The 18,807-nt window shown below is 38.9% G+C and overlaps 1 long non-coding RNA gene across 1 annotated transcript; it reads left to right on the top strand.

Annotated features, from left to right (window-relative positions):
- Positions 1-538: 538 nt before the first annotated feature.
- Positions 539-17,308, top strand: LOC135986071 (uncharacterized). Its single transcript, XR_010605836.1, has 3 exons — positions 539-690; positions 3,457-3,498; positions 15,942-17,308. It is a non-coding gene; the product is annotated as an uncharacterized LOC135986071 (long non-coding RNA).
- Positions 17,309-18,807: the final 1,499 nt, after the last annotated feature.

Below are 18,807 nucleotides of genomic sequence, written 5' to 3'. Positions count from 1 at the left end.
CCAAGTAAAATAGACTCGGATGGTGAGGAAAATAAAAAAAGGCAAAAACTAAAATACCTTTCTCCCCATGCCCTCTTGTTTTTTTCTGGTTCAATTTCACTCCTCGATGCCTGATTTCCTGTACTTCTTCCCGTTGTGTGAGCACAGGGGAACAGGGAATGGGGGCTGCAGACATCCCCTACCAGCTGCTCTCTGCCGCTCCTCCCTCCTCCCACGTTTCCCTGCTCCAGCCTGGGCCCTTCCCAGGGGCTGCGGGGAAACAGCTGCCCCAGCGGGGCCTGTCCCGGGGCCGCAGGGGAACCTCTGCGGGGAGGGAGCAGCTCCTGCCCTCCTCCTGCTCTCCCCTCGGGGCTGGCAGGGCTGTTTCTCACTCGGTTTCCCTCAGCCCTGGCTGCCGGGCAGCGTTTTGCCCTTTCTTCCCCCGGCTTTCCCCGAGGCGCCCGCCCGTGGCTGAGGGGCTCAGCTGTGCCCTGCGCTGGGGCCGCTGGGGCCGCTGGAACCGGCTGCGTCCGGCACGGGGCGGAACCGGCCGCTCCTCACGGGGGACAACGCGGCAGCCCCGGGGCTGCTGCTGCCGGGACCCGGGCACCTGCACTCGCTACATCCTACTCTTTCTAAAGGGAACAGGAGGCCTGATTTTTCAGTACGGGCAAAATGAAAACAAGCATTGCTTTAGAAAAATCAAAGGAGGTATGTTGCAATGGAGACAGTTAAAAAGCAAGGGAAGGCTATTTTACTCGGAGATGAGTTGTTTGTATTTTCTTGACCTAGGAAAATTATTTATGTAAAGTTCAGAGAAATACTGAAAGAATTCTCCACACTGCAAATGCTTTTGTTCAGTTTTAAAAGCAGAAAAATATATCTCAGGCAAGATTCATAGACATTTCTGGATATTTCAAACAGGTGATGTCCTTGACAGTCTTTAATTGGCAGAGCTCCTGACAAATGAACATCAGGATGTGTTTGATAACAGGAACCAGCAACTGCTTGTCTCAGCCCAGAATACAGGTGTCATACATTTGCACCTGTGATGGCTGTACATCCTCATTGAGACCCTTCTTACTTTCAGGACTGAACCAGACACAGAACCCTTGTCACTTTAACTCTTTCTTTCCCTGCTTAGCTATAGCCCAAGACACACCACCGCTACCTATGACGGAAGTGATGTTAATCTGATTTAGACATGCTGGCTGGCTGTATTTCTACTGAGTCACTAATTAGTTCAACAAGTAACCAAGTCAGATACCACTCCTGGGACTGGTTCCTTTACCTGAAATGTGTGAAAAATCCTGTGCTACAGGGGAAATTCAAAAAGACCTGATCACCCCTTCCCCTTGAAGTGTGCTGAAAATGGGAGAAACAACACCTGGGGCAAGAACTATAGTAAAGAAGCAGCCTGGCAGCCTCTTCTGATAACTTGAGATGCTGGCTTCAGCACTCAGTCAAAACTAAGATTGCAGGTGGTTTGAAACAACACACTGTGCCAGACAGATGCATTAGTCCTGAGGACCTACAATCTATGCCCAGGTCCACTAGTACAGTTATATTAGTGAAACCCAGAAGAATAAATCACACCATTAAAACAAATTTACAAATACATGATTTGTACTTAATGTTAATTTAGTAAATTAGGCCCTTTTAAACATGCATATTTCCTTTGTCTGAGTCATTAACCCTAAATTAATATTTCAAAATATAATGTTTTAATAAGTTTGATTATCAGGCATGCCTTATTAGAAGGATGCTCTGTTACTGAACTAACAACCATCTCTTCTTCAAAGTACTAGCAACATTTAGCTCAACTTGTACTTTGAAATGATCAACAGTAGCTCATATGCATGTCGTGAGAAGATTGGCACATGCTTCCACTAACAGTCACATTAATCCTCAAAATTTAATCTCACTGACATGAAATTCTACACTTATGAGTCCGCTATATTCCTTGCAGCATTTCATAGATAATTATTCTTAATCTACTTTTCTACTTTCATGACCTACTGAGTTCCTTTCCATTAACTTTTTTTTCCTTAGACTGTATGAGCCTCTCCCTATGTTTGCTGCTCCTTGTGTCCTTCTGTCAATCTGTATTTCATATTTTGTATGAGCTGTATCTGAGGGAACTGGGGCTATTTAGCCTGAAGAAAAAGAGACTGTGGGGAGACTTTTTCACTTTTTACAACTACCTGAAAGGAGATTGTAGCATGGAAGGTATTGATCTCTTCTCCCAAGTAGCAAGTGATAGGACGAGAGGAAATGGCCTCAAGTTGCACAAGGGGAAGTTTAGATTGGGTATTAGGAAAAATTTCTCAATGGAAAGAGTTGTAAAGCACTGAGACAGGCTGCCCAGTGAAGTGGTAGAGTCACCATCCCTGGAGCTGTTTAAAAGATGTATAGCCGAGACTCTTAGGGACATGGTTTAGTGCCAGACTTAGGTTATGGTTGGACTCAATGATCTTGAGGGTCTCTTCCAACCAAAATGATTCTGTGATTCTACAATAGAGTTTAGAGAAACTTAAAAATACATTTAGGAGCACTGAACATTAATGCTTTATTCTTGTGGATTAAAGGGTAAGATCTGAGAACAGGAGCTGTAATCAAAGCCGTGAGGGTGGTCTACTAAATTGATTGTGATGTTTTAATAGTGATGCCTTCGCCCAAATCCTTTGACAAAGAGTCAACAGTAACTTGTTTATTTTCGTCAGTGCACTGATGAAATCATTAAGGAATCCACCCATTTCAGCTTGTCCTACAGCCAAGTCTATTTCTTTGAATAAGACGAAGAGGCAAGGTTCCCTGAACTCTAGTGATGGCCATGTTGTGGAACGACCATGTTAGTTTCAGCTTCATCCCTTACAGACCATCAGAGTAACCATTATATTAAACAGCACTTCATTCTTGGGCTAGTCTTTTTAATTATATTAACTGATTATAATGTGAGTAAAAATGGCAGAACTGATGACAAATGGATTTTCCAGCATGGTTCATTAAAATGCAGTTCATACAAATATCTTGCTTAGAATGTCAAGTAAGTGAAAATATGTGAGATAGGTAAATCAAGACTGATTATAAAAGCTGCCAAAGAAATAAGAGTAAGATAAAAGTTGACATGAAAGGTTAATTTAAGCAGCGAGAATGTTTTAAGACCATTGGTCTTAAATCGTCGTGTAAGACTACTGTGCTGAGCTAATCTAATAATTGGGTTTTTAACTTGCTTCACTCTGACCTCTAGTTCATGCAGATATTGTGAAAATTGCCTTTAGATAGCTTGGATACCAATGAAAATATCTCTGTATCTCAGCTCAGGATGGACCACAACGCCTTTGAAGCAACTGACTAAAAACTGCGTAGCTAAGCTACAATGATATCAAGTGCATGCAGCCACACTGCACAGGGCCAGAGAGATTGAAGTTTGGGACATGAGGATGAATTAATTAAGCAATGTCTCCCTCTTTCCAGGTACCTGAGCCTGAGTGACAGGAGGCATAGTCACTTCATGAGGTAAGCAGAGAGGGCATAGCTCCTGACACCAATACAGCACTATTTGGAAGCATATCTTACTTGAGATGCTGCTTGATGAACTAGATCTACCAAACCTGACCAAACCGCTTCCACTGCTATCAGGGTACTGACCTGGGCAAACTAATCAATATATAATCTAGCTAGCATAAATGTTGTTTAGATATTTCCATATAGATTAAACCTTTGACTGTACTGTGGACACATCCTAATTTATTTTTTTGTGATTCATTCCTACATTAAAGACGAAGGCTGCAGGAAAATTCATATTATTCCTGAAATACATACACTAGAACAAGTACTTTCTTAACTATAAATGCCATAAACGTTAATTACAAAGCCTTTATCCCTTTGAATTACATAGCAAAGCTCCTCTAGATTTTAGTGGGTCCAGAACCGACACTATTTTTCCATCAGTTTTGGAAAATATCAATTCCAGAAGTCCTTCTGCACTTTCTAAAATTCAAAGTTTATATTTGTTCTCTCTTCACTCTCTTCTATAGTATCACCATCTAAGTATCACTATGTGGTACAGAATGAATGTCAAGTGCTCCCCATTTATACGGGATATAGATTTGAAGTGCTAATATGCCAGCTATTGACATTTCTAAAGAATATTGGTGATTGATATTGCAGCCCAGAAGCATCTTTTAAACACTAGAGCAAAGGGGATACATCAACAGTAGCAGTACTCAAACATAAAATTTTGACAGTATGGGACAACAGAGATTATTCCTCCTTCAAGTCACAGAAAATTCAGTTTGGAACCTAAGGGTAAATTAGACCTCTGAAGAGTTACTGTTTTAATTTTAATGTCTCTCAGACTTTATCATTTTTTCAACCTGCAGGCAAACATCATCAGCACCTTACTGTTTCTGCTTCAGTTATATTGACCCCTCAGTTCTCTGTATTTACTAATCTATTGATATTTTTTAAATACTCTCCAAATAACTGCTTTGTCAACTTTGTCCTTAAAGGCAGACAAAATCCAAACAAATCATCAAATCAAATCAGTAGAGCTATGGATATTAACAAAGGGAATGAAGCTGACTAGAGCTGATTTCTTCTTGCCGCTCGACTGAGCAGACTGTTTCATTGCTCCACACCTCCTAACCATAGGACACATATCTGAGAAGTGCAGATAAGATTATTGCAATAATTTCTTCCTAATCCTGTTTCCTTTCTTCCTGTGATGAACTGCCTGGATACAGCACCTGCCATCACAGACAACCATGTCATATAATCCCTTTCATAAATTTATCAAGCACCATTTTTAAAGTATTTAGGCCTTTTGATCCTGCTATTGCTATTTTGCTCAAAACTATCACAGCTCTTTTTGTTAGAAATTGTCTTTTATTTCTCATCCTTATTTAATTCACAGCTGGTTTTTACTTGTTTGATCTCTTGTCCAACATCGTATGCTGACAAATAAGGTGAAATGATAAGCATGAAGTAGGAAAATGAACTGTTTTAATTAAGAACAATCAGAACCATTCTGTTCAGATTGTGTTAGAGTAAAGCCTACTCATTGAAAGCCTGCAGGGTGGCATGTCTATTCTGTTTGGGGGGTACTAGGAAAAGCCTATGCAGATCAGTGTGTCCCACACTGATTTTTCAAGTGTAACCTGTGGAAACGTGCATATGACAAATATCACACACATTACAGAACAAATCAGCTTAGTGACTTCTAAAGTAGAACTATTTCTTCTTATTTTAAAGGAACAACTAAACGTAGATTTTCTTGAATCATGTCTTGTTCATGGCATTTTCATATAACCATCCTATGGTCAATTAATATATCCAGTTCCTGCTCTTTACATTAACTGAGAATAGCTATCTTTTAATAGAAACATTTTTCCTTAGTAGTTAAGTACATGATGTTGTGCTTGTACAGTTGAATTTAATCTCTTTTCTATTACTTACCTCTTCAAGATTGCTCCATTAAAAATTTCACTGTGAGCTGATGCTTATATTCAGTAAAACTTGTTGCAATCTTCCTTTTTTGTCCGTCTACTTAAAAAAACTTCTCACCCTCTTCTTGTTTAAATTTTCATATTGAATACTTTATGGAAGCTCCAACAGATGACTGAAACAGTCTATTTTCTCTAAGAAAGCTGTAAGGTCAATCTAATACTATTCTGTTAAAGCGTATCACACACACGTCAAGGCTTTTTCATTTGATTCAATTCCTATAATAATTATTTCCTTTAAGATTTATTCTAATTGCATAGCCAAGGTCATTCTGGAAGTCTAGTAGCTGCCTCAGTCATTTTCTTTCCATTTAACCACTACAACTACTGAATATTTGTTCCATAATGTTTTAAGTCATAATAACATAAAAAAATCTCACTATTCCCTAAAAGATAGATTAGAATAGGATAGAATAAAACAGAATAGAATAGAATCATTTAGGTTGGAAAAGACTTTTAAATCGAGTACAACTGTTAACCTAATGTTGCCAAGTCCACCACTAAATCATGTTCCTAAGTGTCACATCTACACTTTTTAAAAAAACCTCCAGGGCTGGTGACTCAACCGCTTCCCTGGGCAGCCTGTTCCAAATGCCTGACAACTGTTTCCATGAATAAGTTTTTCCTAATATCCAATCTAAACTTCTCCTCACACAACTTGAGGCCATTTCCTGTCATCCTATCACTTGCTACTTGGGAGAAGAGACCGACACCCTCCATGCTACAACCTCCTTTCAGGTACCTCTAGAGAGCAATAAAATATCCCCTCAGCCTCCTTTTCTCCAGATTAAACCACCCCAGTTCCCTCAGACGCTTCTGATAAGACTTGTTCTCCAGACCCCTCAGCAGCTTCACTGCCCTTCTCTGAACTCTCTCCAGGACCTCAATGTCTTTCTTGTAGTGAGGTGCCCAAAACTGGACTCAGCGTTCACAGTGCAGTCTCACCAGTGCCAAGTGCAGGGGGACGATTACTTCCCTAGTCTTGCTGGCCACACTATTTCTGATACAAGCCAGGATGCTGTTGGCCTTCTTGGCCACCTGGGCACACTGCTGGCTCATGTTCATGTGGCTATCGATCCACACCCCCAGGTCCTTTTCTGCCAGGCAGCTTTCCAGCCACTCTTCCCTAAGCCTGTAGCGTTGCATGGGGTTGTTGTGACGCAAGTGCAAGTCCCAGCACTTGGCCTTCTTGAACCTCATATGAATGACCTCAACCCATCGATCTAGTCTGTTCATCTAAAGAGCCTTTCCACACTCAAGTGGATCAACGCTCCCACCCAACTTGGCATCCTCTGCAAACCTACTGAGAGTACACTTGATCCCCTCATCCAGGTTGTTGATCACAAAGAATCACAGAACAGCTGGGGTTGGAAGGGACCTCTGGAGACCATCTAGTCCAACCCACCTGCTAAAGCAGATTCACCTAGAGCAGATTGTACAAGTATTCATCCAGGCAGGTTTTGAATGTCTCCAGAGAAGGAGACTCCACAACATCTCTGGGCAGCCTGTTCCAGTGCTCTTTCACCCTCAAAGTAAAGAAGTTTCTCCTCATATTCTGATGGAACCTTCTGTGCTTTGGTCTGTGCATGTTGCCCCTCGTCCTCTTGTTGGGCATCACTGAAAAGAGTCTGGTCTCATCCTCTTGACATCCACCTTCGAGATATTTATAATCCTAAATAAAATCCCCTCTCAGCCTTCTCTTCTTCAGGCTGAACAGACCCAGCTGTCTCAGTCTTTCTTCATAAGAAAAATGCTCCAGACCCATAATCATCTTTGTAGGTCTCTGCTGGACTCTCTCCAGTAATTTCTTGTCTTTGTTAAACTGGGGAGCCCAGAACTGGACACAAGACTCCAGATGAGGCCTCACCAGGGCAGAGCAGAAGGGAAGGATAAACTCCCTCAACCTGCTAATCACACTCTTCCTATCAGGAAGATAAAGATATTAAATATCTTAACAAAGATATGAAAGAGAACTGTTCCCAGTACTAAGGCCTGAGGAACACAACTTGTAACCAAGCACCAACTGGATTTCACTCCATTCACCGCAACTCTTTGGACCCAGCCATCCAGCCAGTTTTTAACCCAGTGAAGAGTATGACAAGCTGTGAGCAGCCAGTTTCTCCAGAAGAATGCTGTGGGAAACAGTGTCAAAGGCTTTACTAAAGTCCAGGTAAGCAATATCCACAGCCTTTTCCTCATCCACTAAGTGTATCACCTTTTTGTAGAAGGAGATCAGGTTAGTCATGCAGGACCTGCCTTTTATAAACCCATTCTGACTTGGACTGATCACCTTGTTATCCTGCACACATCGTCTGATGGCATTCAGAATGAGCTGCTCCATAACCTTCCCTGCACCAAGGTCAGATTCGCAGGCCTCTAGTTCCTTGGATCTTCCTTCCAGTCCTTCTTGTAATGGACTCCATATTTTCTAACTTCCAGTCAACTGGGACCTCTCCGTTTAGCCAGGACTGCTGATAAGTAATTGAAAGTGGCTGCCAGCTCCCTCAGAATCCTTGAGTGGACCCCATCTGGCATCATAGACTTGTGTGTGTCTACATGGTGTAGCAGGTCACTAAGCATTACCCCTTGGTAATGCTCCACATCCCTGTCTTTCGGCTCAGGTGGCTGGGTGCCCTGAGAACAACTGGTCTAAGTATTGAAGACTGAGGCAAAGTAGGCATCAGGTACCTCAAATTTTTCCTCATCCTTTGTCACTATGTTTCCCCTGTATCCAATAAAGGATGGAGATTCTCCTTAGCCCTCCTTTTGTTGCTAAGTGTGACAGAGGCACTTGACCCCCCTCCCCAGCCAAACCAGCAGCAGTTTGGTACAGACTCCAAAGGAGGTAAAAGCCTGAGCTGCAGCTGGGCCAAGAACTCCTTTTAGGAAACCCAAAAAGGAGCAGAATGGCACACTGAACACTGATGAGTTGTGGGTGCAAGAAGTCTTGTGCAGACATTTCCCACTGTATGCAATTTGACTATCAAGCAACCACTTTATTCCATAAATACAACAGCCTGGGTGAGCCTACTGTGAGCTCTCTCTGCTAAACAAGCTGGCTGTAGGGCAGTGATCTTTTACTAATCACAGGTCACTGGGTGAGCCAAATTTAATTTTTACATCAATCATTTAGCTTAAGTAAATGTGTATTAAATAGGATAAATCACTTAGAATTATAAGGTTGTGTGATTTTTAATATGTCTGCTTCATACTACTTAGTAATCTGAATTTGCTGAAATCTTAAACTGTATGTTGTAAAATTCTGCTTATATTTACCAAACTATGACCTACTTAGTGGAAACAAAAGTGTCTACAGACTGCTATGGACATCTGCAAGATAAGACCTGTTTTAAACTTTGCTGGGAAGAACAGAACTGACTGGGGAAAAATAACATCTTCAAGGCCAGCACGAAGCGACTGTGGACACCTGTGAGCGAAGGCCTGTTTTGCAATTCGCTGGGAAGAAATAAGATTCATTCAGAAAAAACAACACCTTTAAGGCTGGCACAAAGCAGGTATGGACTGTAAACAGTATCTACAGAGAAACAAAGGCCCATGTGAGGTCAGTGAAAAGGATCCAATGAGAAGCAAGAAGACTCAGGTATTGCTGTAGGACTGAATCATGGTATAAGGGATGGGTAAATAGTCTAAGGATATAAAAACCCAAGGACTTCTATGTTTGGCTAGCACCTCTGCAAAGGCACCCAGCTTGAGCCAACCCTGCTGTTGTACCACTCCATTAAATTATTTATTTCTATGAACTTTGATGCCTAAGAGTTTGCTTTGAGAGACCTCAGATCCAGACTCACTGTCAATGAACTTTGATGCCTGAGAGCTTTCTCCAAGAGACCCACCATCCAGACTTGCAAGTGACCTGACTGCAGGCTCCTACAGGGCGGGTAAGCAGGTTGAGATATAGAAGGATGAAACTTTGAAATCCAAGCCAAGCAATATAAAGAATCAGGTGTGCACATATAATCTTTTGCCCATAAATACATATTAAAAATTGGGCTATAAATACATACTAATAATTGGGCTTGGGCTCTTCCAATTTTCTCCCTGCATAACCTCACAACATCCTTGTGGTCCTCCTGAGTTACCTGCCCCTTCTTACAAAGACCATAAACTCTTTTTCTATTCCTGAGTTCCAGTCAAAGCTCCTCTGTTTAGTGAGGCTGGTCTTCTTGCCCACCATCTCATCTTTTGGCACATGGCAACAGCCTGCTTCTGTGTCTTTAAGATTTCCTTCTTGAGGAATGTCCAGCCTTCCTGGACTCCTTTGCCCTTCAGGACTGCCTCCCAAGGGACTCTGTTAACCAGGCTCCTAAACAGGCCAAAGTCTGCCCTCTGGACGTCCAAGGTGGCAGTTCCACTAACGCCACTCCTGACTTCTCAGAGAATTGAAAACTCTATCATTTCATTTCACTATGTCCGAGATGGCTTTCATCCATCACCTCACCCACAAGTCCTTCTCTATTTGCAAACAATAGGTCCAGTGGAGTGTCTTCCCTAGCTGACTCATTCACCAACTGAGTCAGATGTTTCCCTCCCTTCCTTGAAATACAAATTCCTCTAAGTTTTAGCAGTTCTGATTTGGAGAATTTAGACATCTTTTACAGATAAGTTAATATCTCAGTCAAGCTGATTTCACAATAGCTATACACACATAATGTTATCAGGATAAACTTTAATCTGTAGGATAGGGTATTTATAGGCATACCATAAACTGTTATCTTACTGTATGAAAATATAGCTTTTTAAAATCAAGAATTTGAGTTACAACCCACTTTTTTTTTTAAACTCTTCTATGTGATTTGCTTGTAAAGCTGTTTTATAACTTTCCATGTCTGATACATTACCACCACTCATTTTTTATTAAAGTTATCACAAATAACTTAATTAGTTATGACAACCAAGCATATCCAGACACCACTATTTCTAGTACTTTTTTGTCGCCAATGTATAGTGGGGAAATAATTACCAGTAATGTTGCAATTTCTAATAGCATTAATGTCTCTAGTCTTACATTTAAGGAATGAAGGATTGCAAGAAATAATTCAGGAAATACAAGATAACTTAGTCTTATGATAGTTTTTCCATTTGCTGTTTAGCTTAGAGAACAGACTTGCACTTTGGTCAAAACATATTTGTCTTTGGGTTAAATTGGAAGGTATGTATTTATCTAGCTGGCTTGAGGGATCAGTACTAGAACGGGAGATGAAAATGCTTTTCTTTCACTTTGCCTTTTGGAGGAAACTATATACTTTTGTTATTATTCACATTAATTTTTATGTTATTTTTACAGAGAGCTTCAAGATGATGGTGGATTATTTTTGTTTCAGCTGTTAACACTGATCATTTAAATAGATGGTATTATCTAAGTTACAGCAATCTCGTGTGCCTTGTGACACTATTCTCACATATGGAAAAAAATATAGCTGAACATTTCTATTAGCATTGGAAAGACACTTCAAGAAAGAGTATACAATGAGTCTTCAAATACTTATGATTGACACCATTTAGTGGACACTTAGAGCCATGTATTCTTCTAATGCTTCATCATTCTGCAAAGTTAATGACATTTTCAAAGACAATTGCAGACCCTTTTTATTGTTTAAACATTAAATGGTGCCAAAAGTACCTTTCGCTTGTTCATGCCATACACTTCTGAGTATGATACTTGAGTCATGCTTAAATCCATGCTGTAACTATAAAAGATAAAGAAAAGTGTGTTAGTTTTGTCAAGACTGTCACTCCTTCAGCTGCCTCTGATTCTGCTCTTGTCAGTCTTTCTTTCTCTCTCTCATACTTGTTCTTTGTCACAAGGTAAATTGATATTTATGACGTTTAGTCAGTAAACTGAGAGCCCACATGAAAAACATTATGTTTCCATCAAGAAACAGCCAACAATCATGAACCGGTGCTTGTTCAGTAAAAGCATAACAAAATAAAGCCTTATTTTATTTTATTTTATTTTATTTTATTTGTAATTTTTTTGTATTTTTTTTTGTAATTTTATTTTTAATTTTTATTTTCTTTTTCTTTTATTTTATTTTTTGCCTGCATTATAACCAAACCATAACCTTCTGCTTTAAGCCCCACATTATGTGGGCTGAATACTTTGAAGTTCCTAAATAAGGCATTTATGTGTCACGAGAACTTTGATGTCCTGATAGATTATCTTTCTGCCCTTCATTTCAAAGGATAGTTCTACAAATACCACCACAGCTTCCCTCCCCTCTCCTGTCTTCTCCTCTTGAAACTGAAACTATATGTCTCCTTGTTTCATTTATCCAACTTCCAGTTATTCAGCAGTGCTGAAGTTTTAATTTCTGTTTTGAAGCAAAGCATGCTGATTTTACTTCACTGCTCATGTCCTTGGTGTTACTAACACTAGAAGTCTAGCCTGCTCAAGTTGCCACTGTCACAGCTGGCTTGAAGAATAACTATTCTGTGCAGATAATGGAGTGACAAGAGAACACAGTGTTTCAAGGTGTTTTCTTTCATCTGTTCTCATTTACCACAAAGGCAACAGTTGCGTAGTCCAGGAGTGCAGCACAGGATGGGATATACCCATCTGGGGAGCAGCTCTGTGAAAAGGGACCTGGGGGTCCTGATGGACAACAAGCTCAATATGAGCGAACAGTGTGCTGCTGCGGCAAAGAAAGCCAACAAGATGCTGGGCTGCATTAGCAAGGGCAACACCAGCAGAGATGAAGAAGTCATTATCCTGCTCTACTAAGCACTTGTCAGGCCACACCTGGAATAGTGCATTCAGGTTTGGTCCCTGCTATACACATCTAAAAAAGATGTGGACAGGCTGGAGAGGGTCCAAAGAAGAGCCATAAAGATGATCAAAGGACTGGAAGCCTGACATATGAGGAAAGGCTGAGAGAACTCGGCTTGTTCAGCCTTGAGAAAAGAAGGCTTAGATCTCATCACCATATTCCAGTATTTAAAGGGTGGTTTCAAAGAAAATGGAGATTCCCTTTTTACAAGGAGTCACATGGAAAAGATGAGAGGTAATGGATACAAGTTACTCCTGGAGAGATTCTGCTTGGATACAAGTTACTCCTGGGGAGATTCTGCTTGGACACAAGATGGAAATTTTTCCTTATAAGAACAATCAGTCATTGGAATAATCTCACCGGGTAGGGGGGGTGGATTCCCCAACACTGAACAATTTTAAGCTTCAACTGGACAGGGTGCTGGGCCATCTTGTCTAGACTGTGTTTTTGACAAGAAAGGTTGGAAGATATAATCTTTAAGGTCCCTTCCTACGTGGTATTCTATGATTCTGCGAAATATAAATGGACTCAAGGCTCATTCCAGATGCATTTAAATATTTGTCATGAATTTGCTATAGCAAACTAATTTATTTTTAACATTATAGTAAGTTTTCATTTACATTCTGCAAGAAGCTGAGATAGTTTCAGTCTACAATAACAATCATTTTAATATTTCCTTTATATTTAAAATAAGAACAATAAATATTTTATGCCAATCTTCTAATATTTGACCAAAGAGTATCAGAAGGGCAAAAGCAAAAAAACCTTGTGGGTTGAGATAAAAGCAGATTAACAAGTGAGGCAAAGCTGCACATGCATGCAAAGCAAAACAAGGAATTGATTCACTACGTCCCATTGGCAGGCAGATGTCCAGTTACTTCCTAGTTGGGAAGACCAACATCATAACCATCAATGGCCCACCTTCCTTTTCTGTTCCCTGAGCTTTTATTGCTGAGCATGACATCATATTGTATGGAATTTTCTCTTTGGTCAGTTCAGGTCACTTGCCCCAGCTGTGTCCCCTCCCAAATTGTTGTGCATCCCCAACCTACTCACTGGTTGGCAGTGTGGGAAAAAGAAAAGCTCTTGGCACTGTACAAATGCTGTTCAGCAACAGCTGAAGCATTGGCATGTTATTAACACTGCTTTACTCACAAATCCAAAGCACAGCCTGTAATACCAGACAGATTTTGATGTGCAGGATGCACCCCTTCCTATTTGAGACTTTCCTTCCAGGATCAAGGAGAACAAAACCTGGACTTCAATGTCTTTCATTGTGGCACATCCCTCCCCAAGCCTTTGATCCAGTCAAGATCTTCTTTGGCATTGGTGCCCATATGAACGAGCAAAAAATCGTTATTTATCATTATTACATCATATTGATATAATGTCTACGAACTCCAGTTGTGGATATTGTGCTAGTCAGTGCGTATAAAAAATTCAAAGCTGAAAGACTAATCTAAGAGAAGACAGTATGAATATAGATAAATGGGAAAATATAAAGATACAACAGAGACTAATTCTTCACTGTAATACATGTGGATTGCAGCACACAGAGCAGCCTGAAACATTACACATTTTGTTTGTTTGTATGATGATGAAAGAGTTTTGGGAAAGAATTTGAAGAAGAATAATTAAAAAAAAAGTATGGATAGGGAGTCCTATTCAAAAGTGGAGGGTGGCATGCATGGTAAAAGGCAGGAATTTGCTTGGTTGAAAAGGTAGGAATATTGGAAAAAGAATCCCCCTCTATGAATAAAAGGAGGCTGAGAGACAGGCAAAAAGATGACACTAAGCTAGGAAAAATAAAGCTGAAGTTTTATTGACTCTGGAAGAGAAATCAGTGGATGGTTCCAGAGGAAGTTTTAACATGCCCAAATTAACAGCTCAAGAAAAAAATCTTTGTGGCAGCATTCTGAGTGAATGTGCATAGACAAAGTTTTATTTGCTAGGACTGTAGAAAGTATTTTGTAAAAAAGCAAGATACAATCAGAAGGAGCAGTAGGAACAATGTTTAGTTATGTGGATGAAGACAAAATGCTTCAGTGAAGTAATATAACCTTTCTCATCCTTATCCAACTCACTAAAACTGCAAATCAATGTCCAAGGTGAAACAACTGCAGGCTGGAGTGACATAGCAATTTTTTCTAAGAGGTTGTTTATGTGCAGGTATTATGATACAACTAGGTAAATCGCTGGTTGTAGGATGGAGAGGTAATAACTGATGCACACGGGCAAAGTTGTTTTAATCATTGTGTCAATTATATAGAATTTTATTGATGTCTGACAATCATCTAATTTGTAGCGTTTTAAGTATATAGTAAGACATAAAAGAACCCATGGACTAATAACATAAAATAGCCTTTTTATTGTGTAATTAATGCCTTTCCACAATTTTCTGGTTTAATCACTTGCAATAAATATTTCATCAAAACAACTATAATCAAGTATATTTTAAGTATTTTAAGGTATTTTTAAGTTTTAACATCAAAGGTGTATTTTTAGACAAAACATTCTATAGCAGCCTGCAAACTAGCACATTTTTACTGCTTTATTGAAAATCAGCCCAACTGCCCTTCAGATGAAGGAGATACACAGCCCCATGTTCTTCCCAGAAAATCAGAGTTTTACTGGTATAATTCAAGAATAGGCAATATGATTTTCATTATAATGAAACTTCGGATATGCTAATTTCTTAAAAGCTTGGGCACAAAAATAGCTAATTACCTGTCAGAGATAGTTGCAAGGGATTACTCCTTTCTGTACATTATGATCAAGTTCAAGTGGTATGCACGGTAGAGATTTTATTCTTGTGGTGATGATCACTGCTATAATAGGGATAGCAGAAGTTCCAGTGTGATTTCTACTTATTGCATATATATGCTACTGAGGAAGTCTATTCATCAGTTGTCAGGACTTTTGACTTTTCCACCTCAGCAATCAGGAAACTCTGAATAAGAGGTAACAAAACCCTACAGACTACTATACAGAATAGAAAGACTTAACAACATCTCTGTAGACTCCTAAAACCATGGATGTGTGAGGTGTGATTTAGAATCAACCTATCTAAAGAAAACAGAAAATATCTGAGGGAAGTCCAAACTATCAACTTCCCACAAGTCAGTGAGCCAGTAAGTATTATACCTTTGTGGGAAGGGACCTACACTTATCTGCAAATATGTAATTTGAAATACTTGTTTTGGTGTATTTTATCATATTGATAGCATTTTCAGTAACATTACCTTGTTTATGATCCCTCATGTGAGAAGACGCAGCATAGCAGATGAGGTCTCGGCAACCTAAATCAGCATGTTTGGAGAGCAGGAAAAGAACATAAAGCCTCTATTCTAAAGATGACGATTACTATTTCTGTATTCACAGATGTGATTTTGAATGTAGCTAGCTAGGTAAGTTCTGTGCAGATTTTATATTTTGTGTTTGTACTTTAATTTGGGCAGCATTTAAGGGTTGTTACATGTAAAGGAAACCTATAAAATATGTTTATGAATACACCAATTTTGCAGGGGCTGATAAAAAACAGACTTCAGAATTAAAAATTGAGAAATGCCACAGATGCCACCAGGAAACTGCAAGACGGGCAATTATTTTATTTTTACAAGCAAGAATTTATCATTCTATTTCCACAACCATGTTTTTACCTTTGCAGCTTGGTTTCACTGGAGAAGTTGAGCATGGAAGATATTCACGACATATGGGTACCACAATAAGGCTGTAGCTGGACAACTGGTGATGCTACTGCTTGAAGGGATGTAAGCAACTCTAACTCTCATCCAGCCTTGACTCTCTCAATTCTCTCTCTGTTTTGGCTGTTACACATCTATGGGGCTGTATAGTAAACTGACTGGGAAAGGTTATATTGCTACAAATATGTAGATAACTCAGAAAACTATGTTCTTAAAATACCTTGGTAATATAATTTACTATGCTAATTCTAGGAGTACTGTAGACAACATTAAAAAAAAATAGATATCAGCAGATGCTGAGCCAGTGTAAGCTTTGCAACCACAGTCTCTTCTGTCAGACCTCCACTACTTTGTATTAGAGATTCAGCACATGGCATTTTATGGAGTAGCACTTCACTCTGTCCAGCAGTGACTATAACAAGTTCCTCTGCTCCTAACAGTATTTGTAATAGATTTTATTGCAGGAGTCTCCCTTCTCACATGCCTGAATAACAGTCAAATAACCAGAAAAGGCCATGTAGACCTGGCCTCAGCTACCAGCATTGGGATTTTATAAAAAGAACACCATTTGGTTAGTGTAATGGTTTGCAAAGTTACACTGAAGGTTTACATATAGCTTTGTGAAACACCATTAAAAAGCAGAAGCTCTATTCCACGGAATTTAGACAGAAACTTAACACCTCTTCCCCTTCGCCCCCCCCCAAATATTAAACCATTAGGTTATATGAGAGAAGGAAAGAGAAGGAATGAGTATAGGACAGAACAATTATCAGCCTTAAAATTACCCCATAGTGTCACAAAACCAAGAAATACTCTTCATGGTATAGGAAACTGTGTTAGTCTGGTCTATAAGCGATTTCAAAACTTTTTTTTTTTGCTTATTCAGTAGTAAGGATGTAGGTGTTACTTTTCACTGAGCCCAGTATTGGACTCTGATGCACTAGAATAAGATTTTTAGGGATGATCTGAAAAACTTTGTCACAAATGCACAACTTTCTTATGGTGGAAGATATACCCTTGCCCTTTCAGTCAGAAGTTAACTTACTCCTGCATATAGTACTTGCAATTGAATAACATCCTCAACTATGTAAAATATTCAGCAGCTTGTTGTATAAGGATCTAATATTTTTGCTACTAGTAGCTACAAGTTGATTGTCATAGTTGTTCTTTCAACATCTACTCAAATGTGACTGTTGTAACATGAAATTTACATTGAAATGAAGAGGAGCCCAAAGAAATGAGATTACTGACTCACGTATTTATCTCCAAGAAATCAAGAAGGTCAAAGTCAGATTAGTATTTAATATTCAAATTAAATGTCATGAGCATAAATATGTAAACACTGTTAATAAATCTGTGCCTTTCATTTCAAGCTGTGGTGTAAGTATTGCTTAAGTTTAACATACTTGATAATTATTTTTAAAAATATCACTGACAATATTATTACTACTGTATGGAAAAAAACTCAGATTGGGTTTCTTTGTTTGATTTAAGTAGCAGTTTTAAAAATCTCAGCCAACATATACGAATGGGTATTTTAGTATATGCTGGACTAGTTAAGATCTGCCAAGCACCTTGAACTTATGAAGGTTTTTTAAGAAATACATTCCTCAAAAGAAATATGCTGAAAAATAACTGGTGTACCAAGAAAAGTAAGTAGCACAGTAGATGTGTATTGGTATATAATAGCTGAACTTGTGTCAAAAACTTATGCTCTGCACCTGGTAACACTACTGGTGCTATAATATTTAAACAGGCATAAAACAGAGCTCTATGGAGTGAAAATTGTTTGTGATTATTTAAATGGTTGATTTAATCTCTGCACTATTTTATTACATTGAGAAGGCAGAACACTTTCTTGGCCAGGATAAAATCTTCACACTTCAGATATGATCATGTCCTGCATGGGGGTATGTAACCAAAGGGATCATTATGAGTAGATAGGGTAGGTAAAACTATTGTTGGATAGGAACAAGCACAACTGAGACAATCTAACATGATTTATCCAAATTAAAGACACCTAAAACACCTTTATATTCTTAATACAAACTAAATCAAATGCAAATGATTGCTCGCTACTAGAATATTTATCCAAAAGCCCTTTTTGTGAAAATATTTCAGGTCTTAGCAGAGAAATATAATAAAATTTGAAAGTAAAGGATAATAGCACAGCTGTGCAAATAATACACAATGTTTTCAATTAACAATCAAATTAAAAATAAAAACTGAATATATGACCATCCAAAACTTTGCTAGTCCCACTATTGTAAAATACTGTGATTCCAATTGAGTTATTCTTATCTTTGACCTGAAATTATTTAGACATAGTGAATGACAGATGGAGGACATACCTGGAATACTGCCCTCAGAAACAGGAAAAAAAATCCAGCCATGCCATACTGATATCAAAGTCATTATTAGAAATGAAATGTTAACTCCTCATCACTCGAACAAACTGGCATGAATCTTTTGAATCCTTTCCTTGTTCAAAGTTATTTTCACATTCAAAATTATTTTAGCATTTATGCTACAGAATATATTCAGGAGACAAAAATGATAATGTTCCTTGGCCAGAGAGGTTCAAGCAGTCAGGAAACATCAACTGGACAGTGGGAGATTTCTACATTATTTTTTTAAAATCTTGTGACTTACTTATCTGTTTAATATGGCTTAATTAATTGTTTCCTTTTGTTTCAAAAAGATCTCTCTTCAGTGTGGAACAGGCAAGCAATGGATACTAGTGCATGTGTTATACTGGCATATTTGTGTTGGCACAGTAGGAAATAAAAATCAGTGATAACTACCTAGCCTTTTCTAGCCAAGACATCA

This window comes from Caloenas nicobarica, chromosome 2 (genome assembly GCF_036013445.1).
Source record: "Caloenas nicobarica isolate bCalNic1 chromosome 2, bCalNic1.hap1, whole genome shotgun sequence".
Classification (NCBI taxonomy): Eukaryota; Metazoa; Chordata; class Aves; order Columbiformes; family Columbidae; genus Caloenas; species Caloenas nicobarica.
Note: the sequence above shows the minus strand (reverse complement) of the source record. Positions and strands in the feature narration are given on the sequence as shown.